The sequence below is a fragment of the Ailuropoda melanoleuca genome, chromosome X (assembly GCF_002007445.2).
Source record: "Ailuropoda melanoleuca isolate Jingjing chromosome X, ASM200744v2, whole genome shotgun sequence".
Lineage (NCBI taxonomy): Eukaryota > Metazoa > Chordata > Mammalia > Carnivora > Ursidae > Ailuropoda > Ailuropoda melanoleuca.
The window spans coordinates 80,218,008-80,236,455 of NC_048238.1; the positions used below are offsets into that span (position 1 = coordinate 80,218,008).

The 18,448-nt window shown below is 34.6% G+C and overlaps 1 protein-coding gene across 1 annotated transcript in view; it reads left to right on the forward strand.

Moving 5' to 3' along the window:
* HTR2C (5-hydroxytryptamine receptor 2C) overlaps positions 1 to 18,448 on the forward strand; it is a 269,781-nt gene that overhangs the window by 189,094 nt on the left and 62,239 nt on the right. The gene's annotated exons all lie outside the window — the stretch shown is intronic.

Sequence of the window (18,448 nt, forward strand, 5' to 3'; positions counted from 1 at the left end):
ACAGCATTAGCTAACTCATAAGCATTTGAAGATACCTGTCTAGATCACAGTAGAGGTTTCACTCAGAATCATACATATTCTCATAATTTTCATCACCAATGCATCCAAGAAAACGGAAGCCCTAATTTACATGGAAGCAAAGGATAGAAAGGAATGCAAGGTCATTTCCTACTATAGATAGATGTTGTATCCAGATGTAGTAAATTGAGTTCCAATCATGAGTAGGATTTCTGCACTGCTTTTGACAAATCAGGTGACATATTTGCCTCCCCACTATCAAGGCATACTTCATTTAGGTTTGTCTAATTTTATGAGTCAGTTCCTACCAAGTTGAACATTGACTCCCTGATGGAATTCGAGCATTTGAGCACAGTTATAACCACTTTGACAAGTTCTAACTGTATGAAGAACTTTGTCAGGAGACCAGATTGAATATACATGTGTGTGTAATATTTATTTATTCAAATGAATCATCATAATTTTAAAAGACCACTGCAGTTTTGCTAAACTGGGACATATTTTCAAGCCACAAAGAGTCTTTGATGAAAGTAGTAGTACAATGAGGTAAAGGGTCAACAAAGAATTCCCCCTATTTCAAAAAGGTCCATTTATGAAACCTCTTGCACCATGTTCCTGAGAGAGCTACCTAATAAATATTTTAAGTTGAGGCATTGAAATATTGGAATCAACCACAGGGACTTTGCAATAGAATTATGGGAGCTAGCTACTGAATACTTAACACTGGCTAAGATGTATTCACACATGATTTTCACTGCATGAAGTTCCAAATACAAGATAATGAGCTTTTTTATCCGCTTCTTTTATTCGAGCAAATAGGAATCTCTATGGAAGCTAACTTCAAAGTCCAACTTAATGATATTATTAGACACAGTGATGGGAAATCACAGAACGATGAAATCAGGAGCTTTTACACAGAGTTTCTGTTCTATTTCCTGACACTCCCATTAGGAAAATGAGCTAATTAAATATTTTTTTTAAAAAACAGTCATCTTAGAATATGCCATAAAGTTTCACGAATTCAACCCTTTCTCAGAAATATGCATCAGTATTTCCAAAGAGCCAAACTAATGCCAGAAACTCCTTCATCTACCTAACCAAACCCAAGCTATTACGTAGCCCTTGATGAACATCAAAGCATTTCAGTGTGAGGGTGCCTACTTGCTTCAAGTTTTGCTCAGGATGATGCCTTCAGCTTCACATTTTCTGGTCTTATTTTATTGACACACTATGCTTAGGTCCTTTTTATCCAAGACTCTGAAATAATGTTATCACCCCTCTCTTACTGCTCCTTAAGAAAAAGATAAATGGAACCACTGAAATATTGTCTATTCATTTGTCTTTCCAACCTTTTAAAGCGTGCTGGGCTCTGTGTTGAGTAAACATACTCTTTTGCCTGGAGGAATTGTAACGGAGGAAATGGACACAGTAGCTGAAAATTTTAATCCCGTATGGCATAAGTGCAAAGTTAGGTCTAGGCTAGAGTTTCTTATGAACATGATGGGAAAGTAGTTAATAAGGGAGGAGGAAGAGTTCCAGGAATGGCTCCATGAAGGTAGTGAAACTAAGCTAGTGATGTTGTATCTGAAACTCAGGTTTGTCTAGTTTCAGAGTCCATGTTCCTTCCACTATAGTATAATAGAGTAAAAGTTGTGCAATGCTGGACTAGCAATTAAACGTTGCTGTACAACAAGGCTCTCAAGCTAAAATAATACAGTTCTATTTCCTATAAGGTTGAGACGAAAAGAATGAAAAACATTAAGAAATAGTTCCTTCTAGGAGCACCTGGGTGGCTCAGTCAGTTAAGCCTTTGCCTTCAGCTCAGGCCATGATCCCAGGGTCCTGGGATCCCCCCCAGGCTCCCTGCTCAGCAGGAGGTCTGCTTCTCCCTCTCCCTCTGACCCCCTCCCACTGATGCTCTCTCTCTTTACATCCTCTCTCTTTCTCCCTCTCTCTCACTCTCTCAAATAAATGAATAAAGTCTTCCCAAAAAAAAGAAAGAAAGTAGCTCCTTCTAAAATGACATAATGTTAAAATTGTATATAATTATTTGTTTTTACAAGCTTTTGCAGTAGCCAAGAGACTTTAATGTGATTAAAAAAGAATAAAGTAAAAACTTAGAACACTTTGGCTTTAGTATATGGCTTCTGGAAGTAAGGTTCTGTAATCCCCTTTTTAGTAGGAGGAAAGTGGAAAGTTTTTAACTTTTTAAATGACTGCTGACACCAAAAGCCTGTGGTCTCAAATGACAAGGAGTCTAGGCTTTTGTCCAACAACATTCTATGCTAGTGGCCCTTTGAAAGCCTTCAACTGACATTCCCAAGGACTTGTTGCAGTAACATAAATTTGAGGCAGAAAGTAATTCAAAAACTATCAGAGTCCTTGGTCTGGTGTCTGCTTCCCCTGCATTCTTTCCCCAGGCAATACATCCACTTTCATATTTTTAACTACCGTTTATTAATGACATCTAAATCTAAAATCCAGTATACAAGCTTTTCCTATACCTTAAGACCTTTACCTTCAGATTTTATGAATATTTTTATCCCAAGAGGAAAGTTTATCTGTTTGTAAGAAAGCTCAGCCAAAGAAAAAAGAAGCTGATCAGCATCCAGGGAAAAAATATAAAGGTCAAAAGTTAGGAAGGTGGCCAAATAGTTCATTTCATCTAAAGGAAACAGGACAGGAACTGGGATTCACCAGAGGTACCAATGGGTTAAATGAGGCTTTTTCCTGTTGTGCTTATCCTTCTGTGTCCCAAAGGGTACCACAAATGCTCTTTTTTACTTCCTAGTCATTTCCTCTTGCCTTTTATTCTTTTGTTCCCTGCCTGCCTGACTCTCAAACTTTGGCATATGATTCTTGTGTTCCTCAAACTGTAGACACACAGCTTCATGCCCAGGTTTGCCTTCATTGCCTCCTTGACCCGGTCTCAGGGTCTTCCCCTGTGATATAGTTCCACAGTCTGTCCATTATTACAACCCTGTACCTGTCTCGACACCTTTTCTTTTGCTATTTCATGTCTTCAATTTCAATTTTGAAGCAAGACTTTTATCATGTAAAAAAAAAAATCTAGAAAAATGTCCACGCCTCACCCCAAAATGGACTACGTTGGTAGTCCAGCTAAAATGTATCATTTCTGATTTTAAAATCAATTTATAGAAATGTTTTAGAGTGAGTTACATAGAATATTAATTTTAAAAATCTACACAATGTGGCATAGTAAGATGAATAAACTGCTTATGTCGAGAGAATGGCTAAGTGTGTTCTGTTGAGAGTCAGGGTAAGCCTCTGAGCGGGTGTGAATTGAGGGACACCACTAAAGTTGCTTAGCCCTCCCCCACCAGCCAAAATATTTCCTTGGCACTTGCCACTCACTACAATGACAACAATAGGAGTTTAATCTCAATTCAAAATGCCTAATTAAAATATAGATGCTATTAAGGAAAGAGGTTTAAAAGTAAAGGAACTGCCCAAAGATCAATTTTGTCTTTTCATAATTTCCCCCAGATCCCACTCTTCATGGTTTTTATTTTATTTTTATTTTTTTTTTCATGTTTTTTAGAAGTTTAACATGCTAATATCTATAGAATGCTTTAATGTCTTTGGATAACAGAAGATTTAAGTAGTATGGTGACAATGGTAACATAATAAACTGTTCAAAGAGCATACAGATGTCAGAAAACATCTGGAACACTCATATCCAGGAAACCCTTACATACTTCCTTACCTTCACATGGCGTTTCTCCTCCCTTTAATCATGGCAGTATCTGCCTTATGGAAAAGACAAGAGTCATGGTAATATGTTGCCATGCAGGCACTCATTATAGACATTTAATTCACTGAGAAATAGTTTAGCATATTAAATCTGCAGTTTGCCTATCAAGGATAAATGCTTTGTGTCAGTGTATTTCTAAATGCATCGTCTGAGTAGAAGATAGGAGAGGAATCATCACAGGAAGTTTCTTCATGGAAAAGTTTTTGCTTCCTGGCAAGCTACTACATGTTTCCAGCATGTGCCTTCATTAGTCATCCAGTAACAACCACCAGTTCATGCTCTAAACATTCAGGTTTCCTCATGGTAAAACAACTATTTCTTCCCAGTCTCACTCTTTTCCAACTGCTTTGTGCAGCCACGATTTTTGAGATATTTTTAGTCCTACTGCCTTCTCTCTTACTATTCTGTGAATGGTTATTTACTCACCTAAATTGATTTCTGTTGAAAAGAAGCATTATCTAGAGTGATAGCCACCCCAAAACTCTGTGGTTCCTTCTTTGGTTACCCCAATTTCCCCCCATCCCTTACATGGTTCATTCACTTAACAAAACTACGTTAGGAAAACCAGGTCATATTCTATGAAGACATTTTCCAGTAACATGGACAAATCCAGAAGGTGTTTAAAGAGAATGAAGAAAATACCATCTTGTTAAGCCCGAATTACCTGTTAGTGAATTGAAGTAGCTGATACTAACTTCCAATCTTCCCAGATAATATCAGCTTATAAATTGATTTGCTATGGTAAATAGTGGGTATTTTGTTAAATAAAAGTAAAAATATTAAATAATATAACAAATATTTGGATATTTTTACCAGACAAAAGTTCCTTTAATATTTGAGTTTATGATTCATTTTTTTAAATGTACTATAAATTTATGAAGTAAAAAAACTTTAAAGCTTTATTTATTTAAATTATTTCATCCATAAGAAGTCATACCACCTCATGGGTAGATGAAAATCTACCCAACAAACTCTCATACATATCCAAAATACATCTCATGATCTCCTTTATTAATGCATGCAAACTTTTAAAACTACATCCTCAATGATTAAATCACATCAGAAACAGACTCAAGAAATAAGGATTTGGAAACTCTTGATGACAGTTTGATGGAGGAGGCCCATTAATACCTTCATAAATGTCTTCCAGTGCAGGATAAAAGACTCAAGCAAAAAAATGCTATTCCAATCTTAGAGCCTGGTTCAGCAGACTGAATCAAAATTCTGAGTCTAAGACACCAAATAACAGTTCAAACTGAGTATCTGGACAGTCCAAGGCTGTTGTTTGTGATGGCACATCAGATGCTTTCACTAGTCTTGAGATTCAGTCCTGATAGAAGGTACAACACAAGAGAAGATTCTAATGCAGAGGAGTCTAGAACTGAGATGAGATATGGAAGACCAAAAGTAGATATTCTGCTTCCAGATAGAATGACAAACTGCGTCTCTAGTCAATCAAAGATCTCTTTCTGTAGCAAGGATGCTGGAAAATCTAGGTACAGGAACCTAGTGAGAATAGCTTGCCACCACAGAGGGCAGGAGTTGGTTGTGAGGTGCTCCTAATACACTAATAGGTCTATTTCTCATTGGTCCAGAGGCTGAGTGGAGCTGATTATGTCAATAATCGGGGAATTGTAACATCATACATGTGCAGTAGGACATCTATGTGATTAACTGAGCTATGTGAAACATTGCAGAGTACTAAGGCAGGTTGTAATGTCAAGAAGTCTATAATGTACTAGGACAGATAAATAGAAAATTACAGTAAAATATATATAGCCCAGAGATATACTCAGGGTACTACAGGAAGATATAAGGGGTAACGAATTCTCTTTGTGTACCTTTAGGAAGGGCTGAAGTACTGTCTCAGCCAGGTTTTTAATTATGGAGTTTGCCTAGTGGACCAGGATAGCAGTCTAAAGAAGGGATATTTTATGGATATCATTCTAGGCAAAAGAGTCAAAATGGGGGCACCTAAGTGCCTCAGTCAGTTAAGCATCCGACTCTTGATTTTGGCTGAGGTCATGATCTCAGAGTTACTAGATCCAGCCCCATGTTGGGTTCCATGCTGGGTGTAGAGTCTGCTTAAGATTCTCTTTCCCTTTCCCTTTGCTCCTCCCCCACTCTAAAACAAGACTCCAAATGTACAAAGACGTGGGAAGACAAAAGGGGAAAATAGCTAGAGATGAGATTTGAGTAAAAAGCAGATATCAGATCTCAGAATAACCTAATCCTTCCTTGATTACCCCAATTTCATAGTTATGATCTCTTTATTCAAGTTTTATACTTGATGGCATAAGGAAATATCTGTACTAGATTATTTGTAAGCCATAATTAATGTATTTTCCTAAGAGCTAAGCAACATTAGCTATTTAATGAAATCCTGTACACTTACTTTCATAATGTTTGTAATCATCTTTGGGATTTTCCTGTAAAGTTGTATAACCCGAAACTATACCAAGTATGCACCTAACCAGTGTTAAGAATTTGTACGACAACAGACATTCTATATAATTAATTAGTAGGAAGTTAAAATGTGACTTGAGTGCTACTAAGAACATATTATTACTATTAGGTACTAAGTACATAGTATTAGGTGATAGACATCTGTAATGTTATACAGTTATTAATAGAATGACAAAATCATAACAAAACATAAATCCTCCTGATCCAAATGAGAGCCATGAATTGTTCACATTGGCTGAAAGAAAATCTGTGTTCATCTATCGAGTCCCACAGAGCAAATTATGTAATAAATAATGTTCTGTGTTGTAAGCATCTCTGTCCCTCCTTAAAATAAAGCTTTACTCATCCTTGGAAGGTTTTCCAGAGAATATTAACTAGAAGAGGGCCTTTTCTGTGAGACTTTCCCTTCTGGCTGCTTCTACTTGACGCTGCTTTATTTTGATCCATTTGGCCATAAATTCATTCTACTTCCTTTCAAAATCAATGCATTATATTTTGAAGGGCTAAAGGGATATTTGGATGATGACTTGAAAGAACTATAGCTACTTCAGGCAATTCGGCACAGCTTTCTCCTTGATACTTTTCCCTCAACCCCATGTTAAAGCTGAAAGAGCTCCTTTTGGTTTACCTTAAAGTAACAATTTGTCAAAGTGCTGGAGACTGCTCTTCAAATGTCATACACGTCCTATAAAATCAAACAAAAAGAAATATAACACCCTACCAGAAATTAATAAGGAGCCCTGAATCCATGGTAGAATTTTTAAATGTTCGCAAAAACTACAATGCTGGGTCTAGAATTCAAAACAATACTAAACTTCAACCAAGGTTTCATCTCCTCAGTTAGAATGGGCAAGTGGGGGGCGCCTGGGCGGTTCAGTTGGTGAAGCGTCTGCCTTTGGCTGAGGTCATGATCCCAGGGTCCTGGGATCGAGTCGGCCTCCCTGCTCAGGGGAGGGCCTGTTTCTTGGGCTCTCTGTCAAATAAATAAATAAAATTTAAAAAAATAGACTGGGGAAGTGGTAAAAGGAAAACTTGACTCATTCCCAGCCACGGTTTCTAACTTATTAGGAGGACATAAGAAGTTGGAGTATGAGAAAAACTGCATTAACTTAAAAAATTGGCAGTACAGAAAGTATAGGGTACCGTACAGTTGGAATTATTGCCAAATAATGTAGCAATAAGCCTTTCTTAAAGCACAACCTTTCTGGAAATTCAAGCACCCCATGGTTTTTGTGGCTATTCTTTTAATTTGCCAAAAATTAAGAACTGCTCTCCCTCAATAATCAACTTCCTACTGCTCAATTCAGCAGTCCCCCTCACCCGTGGTTTTGGCTTTCAGCAGTTTCAGTTATGCAGTTATGTATTCTAGTATATTGTTACATTGTTCTATTTTGTTATTAGTTATGGGTGTTAATCTCTTATAATGCCTAATTTATAAATTAAACTTTACGACAAGTATGTAGGTACAGGAAAAAACATAGTATATATAGGGTTCAGTATATCCACAGTTTTGGGCATCGGCTGGTGGTCTTGGAATGTATCCCCCATGGGTAAGTGGTGGCCGCTGTGTAAAATTCTTCCTTCCAGCTCTCTAACTCCCTCATTCACAAATATCTTGTTCTGAGACATCATTCTGATCTCCTTGATGTGTTCCCCAAATCACTTGCTTCTTCCAGACTTCACTTTCTTCCCTCCCCAGCCTTCTCTGAGAGCCTTATCTCATAAACCTGGGGAGAGTTAAGTTTAGCACACTCAGTATTTCCAGAATATCATGTGCACTACCTGTCATAGCACTTAACTCATTGTACTAAAATTTTTGTTTACATGTTAGTTTCTTTGTTATGCAGTGAACTCCTAGTTACTAATATAGAAAAATTTTAAATGAAATACAGTACACATTGAATAAGCAGGATGGAATCATGGCTTTTGATTAGTATGTTTTTTCTTTTTTTTCATATGTACATCAATTCCAAGTTATCAACTGCATCACTTGGAGTGTGAATACCACCAAACCTCAGGGTTTTTAGTTTTAATCTGTAACCACTTTATAATGGTATTTTGAGGCATCAATGATACCATCCATGTAAAAGTTTCTTAGAAAAAAATATACTTAACTAATGCTAGTTTCTTTTTATCTAATGAATGTAAAGATTTTCATTATACTATAAAATATATAAATATGGTATTACAGTAGGTTAAACACAATACACTATAATTCATCCTGGGAGAGCCTGAAAATCATTTAATAAATTTCAATGCATACTCCTAATAAACACTTTCCAAAGAGAGTAATAGAAAAACCATTTTTAATAGATTCTAAGCCAACAGCCAGTATAATAATAATGTGCGGTTGTAGGAGTAAACAGATAGAAACAAAAGAGAAAAAAAGAATAGCAATGGGTCATACTATTTATGATAAACGAGTCATCAAAGTCAATGCTAAAAAAAAACATGTTAAATTTGAGATACTCAACTCTCTTCACACTCAAAAAGTAATTCTGGGAAGATTAAAAAGTTGAGTCTTTAAAACTTATCCAAAGAAAAACAAGAAGAAAGTGAATAGGATATTTACTTAACTCTTAGCTTATTTACCTAACATCTGAGATGAGCGAGCCATAGATGATGACACAAATGAGAAGACTGACAGATTTGGCTACATATAAATACAAAACTTGACTATGGCAATACTTTTAAATAATGTAAAATAAATTGGAATAAAATAATTGCAGCAAGATCCAAACATAAAAATTTAAAAGATAAAGAAATTAGTGGCATAAAATATTTGAGACTATTATTAATGTTAAAATACTTCATTATAAAACATTGTAAAATAGCCCTATAGGTTTACTTAGAACAGTATATATAAGGCACCCCTTGATATTGGGAACTAGATACGGACATGACATTTCCATGTTCTCATTCATACTACTATTCAAAATGATCATTTCCATTCTTTATACTAATAATATGGTCTCAGCGTGAAATATATCCTACAATTCCTAAACTCTCTGATATTATAAAATTTGAAGATGTATTTCTTTACACAAAAATTGCATTGTGGACATCAGCAAAAATGGTGGACTAGGGACTTCCAAAATCTTCTCTTTGTTAAGAGCAACAGGAAAAATTACAAAAATTGTCAGAATCAACTAATTCAGAACTGAAGGCTTATGGCAATTAGGGAGTGTTTATTCAAGAAAAATGACTGAATCTTGGTAAGAACAGCAATCTCCGTGGCATTTTAACTTGCCCCAGTCTCATTTCCCCTCTCAGGCCTCAGGGTAACCTTAGAAACCAACAGCCTGCAGTCAGGGTGCAAACCAGCTGCCTAACAGGCGCGAGAGGGGAGCAGAACAGGGTTAGAGCTCCTTCAGACCCTCATTTCCAGAGTCATCATGATTGGAATTATCTGGCAGTTCCCTAGGAGAATTAATACCAATCCTTCCAAAAGTCCTGCAAAAATAAAAGAGAGGGGAATTCTGATATTATCTTGATGCCAAAACCAGACAAAGGAATCACAAGAAAAATAAAAAAACTATAGATCAATATCTCTTATTAATATAGATGCAAATACCCTTAACACAACACTAGTAAATTGATTCTAGCAACCTATAAAAAGGGCTGAACACCAAGAAAATGGAAATTATCCCAGAAAAGCAAAGTTGGTCAACACATGAAACTCAATCAATATAATACCCCTTATTAATAGAATAAAGGAGAAAAACTACCTGATTACCTCAATAGACACAAATAAGCATTTGACAAAATCCAAACCCCTTTTGTGATTAAAAAACAAACAAACAAACCGAAAACCCAAACTAAAATAGAAAGTAACTTCCTCAACCTAATTGAGAACTTCGTGGAAAGAGAAGCTTTGTGTGAAAGAAAGGACACACATATATATGAGTTTGTTGTGTTTATTTGATTCCTATTTAAATTAAACTTCAGGGCACCTGGGTGGCTCAGTCGGTTAAGCGTCTGCCTCCAGCTCAGGTCATGATCCCAGAGTCGCAAGATCAAGTCCCGCATCAGGCTCCCAGCTCAACGGGGAGTCAGCTTCTCCCTCTACCTCTATCCCCTGCTTGTGATCTCTCTCACGCTCTCTCTCTCTCTCTCTCTCTCTCTCAAATAAATAAATTAAATCTTAAAAAAAAAAGAAGGTAAACTTCAAATGTTCAAATTTAGCATAAAATTTTCTTAGTGGCTTGGGTGAAATGCTGTTTAAATTCCTTTCTCTTTTGAATAATAGTGTTCTCTAAGATTTCTTAGGGTAGAGCCATGCAGCACAAATCCTCATTAAGGTATACTTGGTTAAACAAAGGCGGCCAGGAAATATTCATGATTTCTTCCATGTCTTTCTCTCTTTTCCATTACCCAAGATCCATATAATTGTTGAGTCTTCCACTGAAGAAAATATCACCAGATTTTTTTTTTTTTTACCATATACCAGTAGAAGACTTAAAGTTACCTTGAAAGGAACTCAATTGTAAATTATATGGGAAACTCCAGGGTATATGGACTGTGGGACTATCTCAGGGGGACAAATCCAGGGTGTTTTTCAAAAGATATTCCATATCATATCAAACCTTTCAGGTGTCAGGAGAATTTTCACTTTTTATTTAAGTCAATGGAAAATTTTATTGTTTGAATATGGAGCTTAAGTTTGAATAAGAGGTGGGTTATTAGTTACCAGGCTTCTAGATCATTTAGGCTATTAATAATCACAACCAGTTCATCAGGAACAGAAGATCAGGTTGGAAGAGGCCTGCAAGTCCACAGAGAGAAGCATCCATCAACAGCAAGCCCCTCGGCAGAAACCGGAACTTCGTGGTGCAGCAGTTAACCTCCACATGGGCAGGGAGGTTGAACATCCTGCATAGTGCTGCCAGGAAATCCCTATTTTATAGTAAGGGGGCTGGCTGGTTGCATATGTAGGATGTCCCATCTCCCCGCCCACCTCATCGAGACACATACCAGAAACATCACCACCTCACTGAAGAACTATAAAGTCTGTGTGTCAAGGAAATACAGGTGCCGCGCTGTATGACTAAAAAGGCACTCTGACTTAATGTATTTAATAAAGGATAGGGCACTGGGTGTCATCACCTTGGCTCGTAAAAGGCAGTAGCTCTGGGAGTGGCTCTGTAAGTTCAGGGTCAAGGTCAAATTGATCTGTAAGATCAAGGTCGAGTTAACAGTAAATTTTAAAAATGCCTCAATACCAGAAGCAAAAGATTTTGGAACAGTAGTACAGAGAAGATCCAATAATTCTAAATCAAGTTCAAGTGGGTGGAAACAGAGTCTAATTATCAGAGAAAAATCAAGTTACAAGGAGGTGGGTAGGATTCTAAGGGAGAAAGTTAGTGGCATGTTCCCAAAAGCATTTATAAGATATAATTGATGTCAGATGCAGTATCCAGTCATATCCAGGGAACTCTGTCAAAAGCAAAGTGATAGGAAATATCAAGAGCCGAGCTGAGTTTTCAAGAAGACAGGGGCATGAATAAAATGGTAAAGAAAAATCCAGCTGAACTCTTCTGCTTCGGAATTCTAGGAGGAGGACATAATCTCAGAATAAAAATCAGTCATTTAAATCGAATAAATACAGGTTTATTTTTAAAATATACTGTTATACTTAATTTCCCAATTTTCACTGTAGATTGCTGAAAATTTCACTATGGACCTACCTGTATATGGGAAACATCTATAGGAGACTTTGCTGGGAGACAATTAGTTCTGTCAATAGTACCAACTTGAGTGACAGCCTGGGATGCTATCTCAAAAGATCCTGGGGTCCTAAAAAGGATTTATTTGCTATGCAGTCAAATCTAGGTTAAGTTTCCAGTCAACCATCCCTGGCTTTGGCATTCTTTAGTCAGTGGCAAGTGGGCCAATCTTAGCCCAAGGAAAAGGCTAACTTTGGGGTGAAGATTCACATTTGTATCCTTTTTTTCCCCTCAGCAGTACAAACTCTCCACTGGAATCCTGAATTCTGTGCATGGTTCAGAAATTTGTGGTTTTATGTCTAAGGACCCAAACGTCCATGCAAATTTATGGACAAACTATTGTTTATAAAATTCCCTTATAATTGTCTGCGGAGTCTGTAGAGATATTCCCTCTTTCATCACTAATATTGGTAATTTGTGTCTTCTACTTTTATTTCTCCCTCAATCTGCCTAGGAGTTTATCGATGTTATTGATCTTTTCAAAAAACCATTTCATTTCATTGAACTTTTTTTCTATTATTGTCCTCCCTTAGTTTCAATGATTTCTGCTTTTAAATTTAGATCACTGTTTTGAGATTTTCTTTTTTTCTAAAATAAACCATTAATGTTAGAAATTTCCCTCTGAGCACTGCTTTAGCCCCATCCCACAAATTTTGATATGCTTTCATTTTTATTTAGTTCAAATTATTTCTTAATTGAATTTGAGTCTTTTTTGAAACATTAATTATGTAGAACTGTGTTGTTTAATTTCCAAATACTTGGACTATTTCAGGATAACTTTTGTTACTAGTTTTATGTTAATTCCATTAAGGTCAGAGAATACACATTGCATTATATCAGTCATTTGACTTTCTTAAGAATTAGTTTATGACCCAGCATATGTCCTTTCAATTTTTTATGGGTTCTTGAAAAGCATGTGTATTCTTCTATTGTTGGATACAGTGTTTTATAAATGTCAATTTAGTCAAGTTCATTGTTAGTGCTATTCAGTTTTTTTTTTTTATCACTGGCAATTTTCTGCCTCCTTTTGTCAATTACCAAGGAAAGGATGTTGAAGTCTCAAAGTATAATTGTGATTGTACTTTTGATTTCTTCTATTTTTCTATCATTTTTTTTGCTTCATGAAATTTGAAGTTCTGTTATTAGGTACATAAATGTTTAGGATTGTTATATACCCTTGATAAGTTGACAACTTTATCATTGTAATATGGTCTCTGTTACTCCTAGTAATATTATTTGATCTGAAATTTACTTTGATAGTAATATAACAACTCCAGTAGTCCTTTGATTAGTGTTTGCATTGTGTGTTCTTCCCTGTCCTTTTACTGTATATTTATCTATATCATCTTTTTTTTAAGANTTATACCCTTGATAAGTTGACAACTTTATCATTGTAATATGGTCTCTGTTATTCCTAGTAATATTATTTGATCTGAAATTTACTTTGGGGGCGCCTGGGTGGCACAGCGGTTAAGCGTCTGCCTTCGGCTCAGGGCGTGATCCTGGCGTTATGGGATCGAGCCCCACATCAGGCTCTTCCACTATGAGCCTGCTTCTTCCTCTCCCACTCCCCCTGCTTGTGTTCCCTCTCTCGCTGGCTGTCTCTATCTCTGTTGAATAAATAAATAAAAATCTTTAAAAAAAAAAAATGAAATTTACTTTGATAGTAATATAACAACTCCAGTAGTCCTTTCATTAGTGTTTGCATTGTGTGTTCTTCCCTGTCCTTTTACTGTATATTTATCTATATCATCTTTTTTTTAAGATTTTATTTATTTATTTGCCAGCGAGAGAGGGAACACAAGCAGGGGGAGTGGAAGAGGGAGAAGCAGGCTCCCAGTGGAGAAGCCTGATGTGGGGCTCGATCCCAGAACGCCAGGATCACGCCCTGAGCCAAAGGCAGACGCTTAACAACTGCGCCACCCAGGCGCCCCTATTTATCTATATCATCTTATTCAAACTTGTGGGGTTCCAGCATGGCTGTCTCTTTAAATTGATACAATTTATACTTTATATCATTTCCACTTAGTGCAAGTATTTTATAGTTTAGAATTATGTTTACTATTTTATTATTTTCTATTTGTCCCTTTTATTCCGTTTTTTCTTATTTCTGAATTACTTAGGGGTTTATGCATTTTATTTTAGTATTCCATTTTTATTGATCTATTAGATTTTTTACTGTATTTCTTTGCACAGTTTTTTTTAGTGATTGCTCTCTAGATTAAAATATACATACCTGAAGTTTCACAATGTCCCTACAGTTACTATTTTATCACTTCAAGTGACTATAAAAATCTTATAACCATATAGATTCCTTTCCTCCTTTTTGTTTTAATTGTAATATGGGATACATCTATATACATGGAGAACCTTCTCAGGCAATGTTATAATTTTTAATAATCACATGTATTTTAAAGACCCAAGATAAGAAAAATAATCTATTGTGTTTCCCAAATTATTTACCAATTCTGTTCTTCATTCATTCATTCTTGAAGTTTACAAGTTTTCTTGTAGTATAATTTCTTTCTTTCTGAAGAAACCTCTTAGCATTTTTTAGAGCAAGTTTCCTGTCAATCAGTTCATTGTTTCCTCTCATATGAAAATTTCTTTATTTCACATTTTTTTGAAGATATTTTCATTGGATATAGAATTCTGGATTATGATTATACTGCCTTCTGGCCTCCATGATTTCTGATGAAAGATCTGAAGTTGTTCAAGCCATTGCTCCCTATACCTAAAGAGTCATTTTTCTCAGCTGCTTCAAGATGTTTTCCTTTATCTTTTGTTTTCACCAGATTATGATGTATCTAGGCATGATTATCTTTGAATTTAGCCATTTGGATTTTGCAGAACTTCTTAAATCAGTAAATTTGTTTTTCATCAAATATGGGATGTTTTAAACCATTATTTCTTCAAATATTTTTTCTGTATCAATTTTTTCCCCTCAGATTCCAGTGGCACAAATGTTACACATCTACATACTGTTCCATAGGTCCCTAAATTTATTTTCAATTTTTTTCTCACTGTTCTTCAGTTTGGATAATTTTTATTAATCTGTATTCAGTTTTAATGGTTTTTCATCTGTCATCTCCATTCTTTTATTAAGACCATACAGTGATTTTCTTCTTTCAGATATTATATATTTTTTCAACTCTAAATTCTCCATTTGGTTCTTTTTATAAGTTCTACTTCTTATTTGAGATGTCCTCTTTCTGTTTGTTTCAAGAGCTTTCACCTTCTCTTCATTGAGCATGGTTCTGGTAGCTGCTTTGAAGACTGTAAATTTTTGTCCTGTCCAATTTCTGAATTTAATGTAATTGAAATGTGTTTATTGCATTATTGTTCATAATTTTTGTTATTGGTTTTTGGTAAATTATAAAATTTAAGGGGATTCCTTTCATCACTATATAATTAAAATTGTAATTAGGAATAACTTCAGTATTTTATCAAACCATTCTTCAATATCTATTAAAAGATCATAAAATGTCTTTACAAATGTTAATATAAGGTATTATATTGGCAGATTTTTATGATATTGAATTACCATTGCATTCCTGAAATAGTTTTTGTTTTTACATGGTATATTATTCCTTTGACACTTTGCTGAATTCTATTTGTTAATATTTTGTTTGTAACTTTGAATCTATATTAATGAATGTAATTTGTCTCTAGTCTCATTTTTTCATTGTTTTATAGGTTTTGATATTGATACTATATTGTTTTATGAAATGAACTATGGGAACTTTTAAACTTTTCTATAGTCCTTCATCTTTTCATACATGTTAACTTAATGAGATTACTTACCTTCTTATTTCTTTTCTAGCTTTGGGATTATTCCTTTTTTTATTTACTATCTTATATAAAAGGTAAATACCTAAAGCAATACTTATAAATTTATATTAATGGCCACACAATGTGTAAAGTTGTAATTTGTGACAATAACAAAGACAGAAAGAGATGTAACAGACCAAAAATTTGTTTATACTGAAACAAAATTAGTATTAATTAAAATTTGGTTGTTGTAAAGTTAAGGTTACCATTTTAATTTCCAAGTTAAGAAAAAAACTAAAATAATATACAGAAAAAGAAACAAGAAAAAAATCAAAAGTTACCCTATGAAAAACAAATAATCACAAATAAAGTGAATAATAAAAGTATTTATGAGGAAATGGTATGTATCATATAAAAACAAATAACAAATGGTAGAAATAAATCCTTCTGTAGCTGTAATTATTTTCAATGTACATGGACTAAACTGTCCAGTTATAAGGCAAAGACTAGCAGAATTGTTAAAAATACATGATGCCAGAATGGATTAAAAAAGAACCTTCCTGTATATGCTGTCAATAAGAGATTCATTTTAGATTCAAAGTCACAAATAGGTTAAAGTAAAAGGATGGAAAAGATATTCCATGCAAATAGTAACCAATAAAAGCTGAGGTGGCTGTATTAGGATCACAAAAATAGAACCCAAGGCAAAAATTGTTATGAGAGACAAAGAAGGACAATATATATTGATAAAAGTGTCAAAGCATCAAGAAGATATAATAATCTCAAATATATATGCATCCAACAACAAAGAGGAAGTGAAACTGACAAAAATGAAGGGAGGAAAAGATCTAAAATAATATTTGGAGACATGAATATACCATTTTCAATAATGAAGAAAACAACTAACAGGATGGATAAATAGGAAAATAGAAGACTTGAACAATACTATGAATCAACCAATCCCATCAAACGTATACAGAACATCCCATCCAACAACAGCAGAAAAAACATTTTTCTTAAGTGCACATGCAACATTCTCGGGGATAGATCATATTCAAAACAAGCATTAAAATTTTTAAATATCAGTATTCAAAGGACCTTCTCCAAACTGAAATGAAACTAGCAATCAATAACAAAAGAAAACTGATAAATTCATAAATATGTGGAAATTAAACACCACAGTCACTATTAAACAACCAATAGATCAAAGAAGAAATTACAAATGAAATTAGAAAATATTTTGAGAAGAATGAAATGAAACTTATCAAAACTTACAGGGTACAGCAAATGCAGTGCTCTGACAGAAATTTATAGCTGTAAATGCCTACATTTAAAAAGAAGAAAGATCCCAAATCAATAGCCTGACTCTGGATCTTAAGGAACTAGAACAAACTTAACCCAAACTATCAAAAGAAAGAAAATGGTAAAGATTAAAATGGAGATAAACAAAATAGAGAATAGAAGAAAAGAAAAACAAGAAAGTCCAGACCACATGGCTTCACTGACAAATTTTGCCAAATATTTAAAGAATGAACATCAATTCTAATCAAACTCCTACAAAATAGAAGAAGCAGGAACACTTTGTATCTCATTCTATGAGACCAGCATTATCCAAATACTAAAGCCAGATAATGATGTTACAAGAAAAGACAAGTATAAACCAATATTTACCTATAAATATAGATGCAAAAATCCTCAACAAAATACCAGCAAACTAAATATAACATCATAGCATACACCATGACCAAGTGAGATTTATCACAGGANTTCAAACTCCTACAAAATAGAAGCAGGAACACTTTGTATCTCATTCTATGAGACCAGCATTATCCAAATACTAAAGCCAGATAATGATGTTACAAGAAAAGACAAGTATAAACCAATATTTACCTATAAATATAGATGCAAAAATCCTCAACAAAATACCAGCAAACTAAATATAACATCATAGCATACACCATGACCAAGTGAGATTTATCACAGGAATGCAAAGATGACTTAACATGTAAAAATCAACCAGTGTAATGCATCTCATTAATAGAATTAAGGTAAGAAAACCACAAGATCATCTCAACTGATACAAAAAAAGCGTTTGACGAAATTCATCACTCTTTACCTATAAATATAGATGCAAAAATCCTCAACAAAATACCAGCAAACTAAATATAACATCATAGCATACACCATGACCAAGTGAGATTTATCACAGGAATGCAAAGATGACTTAACATGTAAAAATCAACCAGTGTAATGCATCTCATTAATAGAATTAAGGTAAGAAAACCACAAGATCATCTCAACTGATACAAAAAAAGCGTTTGACGAAATTCATCACTCTTTTATGATAAAAACACTCAACAGACTAGAAATAGAAGGGAACTTCCTCAACATGATAAAAGGCATTTATGAAAAACCCACAGCCAACATCCTACTTAATTGTGAAAGAATGAAAGATTTTCTTTTCAGATTTGGAATACCAGGATGGCTGTGTTTACTACTTCCAGTCAACATTGTACTAGAAATTGTATATAGAGCACTTAAGCAAGAAAGAAAATAAAAAGCAAAAGAAAATTGGAAAAGAAAAAGTAAAATTATCTCTATTAAAAGATGGCATGATGTTGTAAACAGAAAATCCTAAGGAACCTACACACAAAAATAGATCTAGTAAATGAATTCAGCAAAGTTGCAGGAT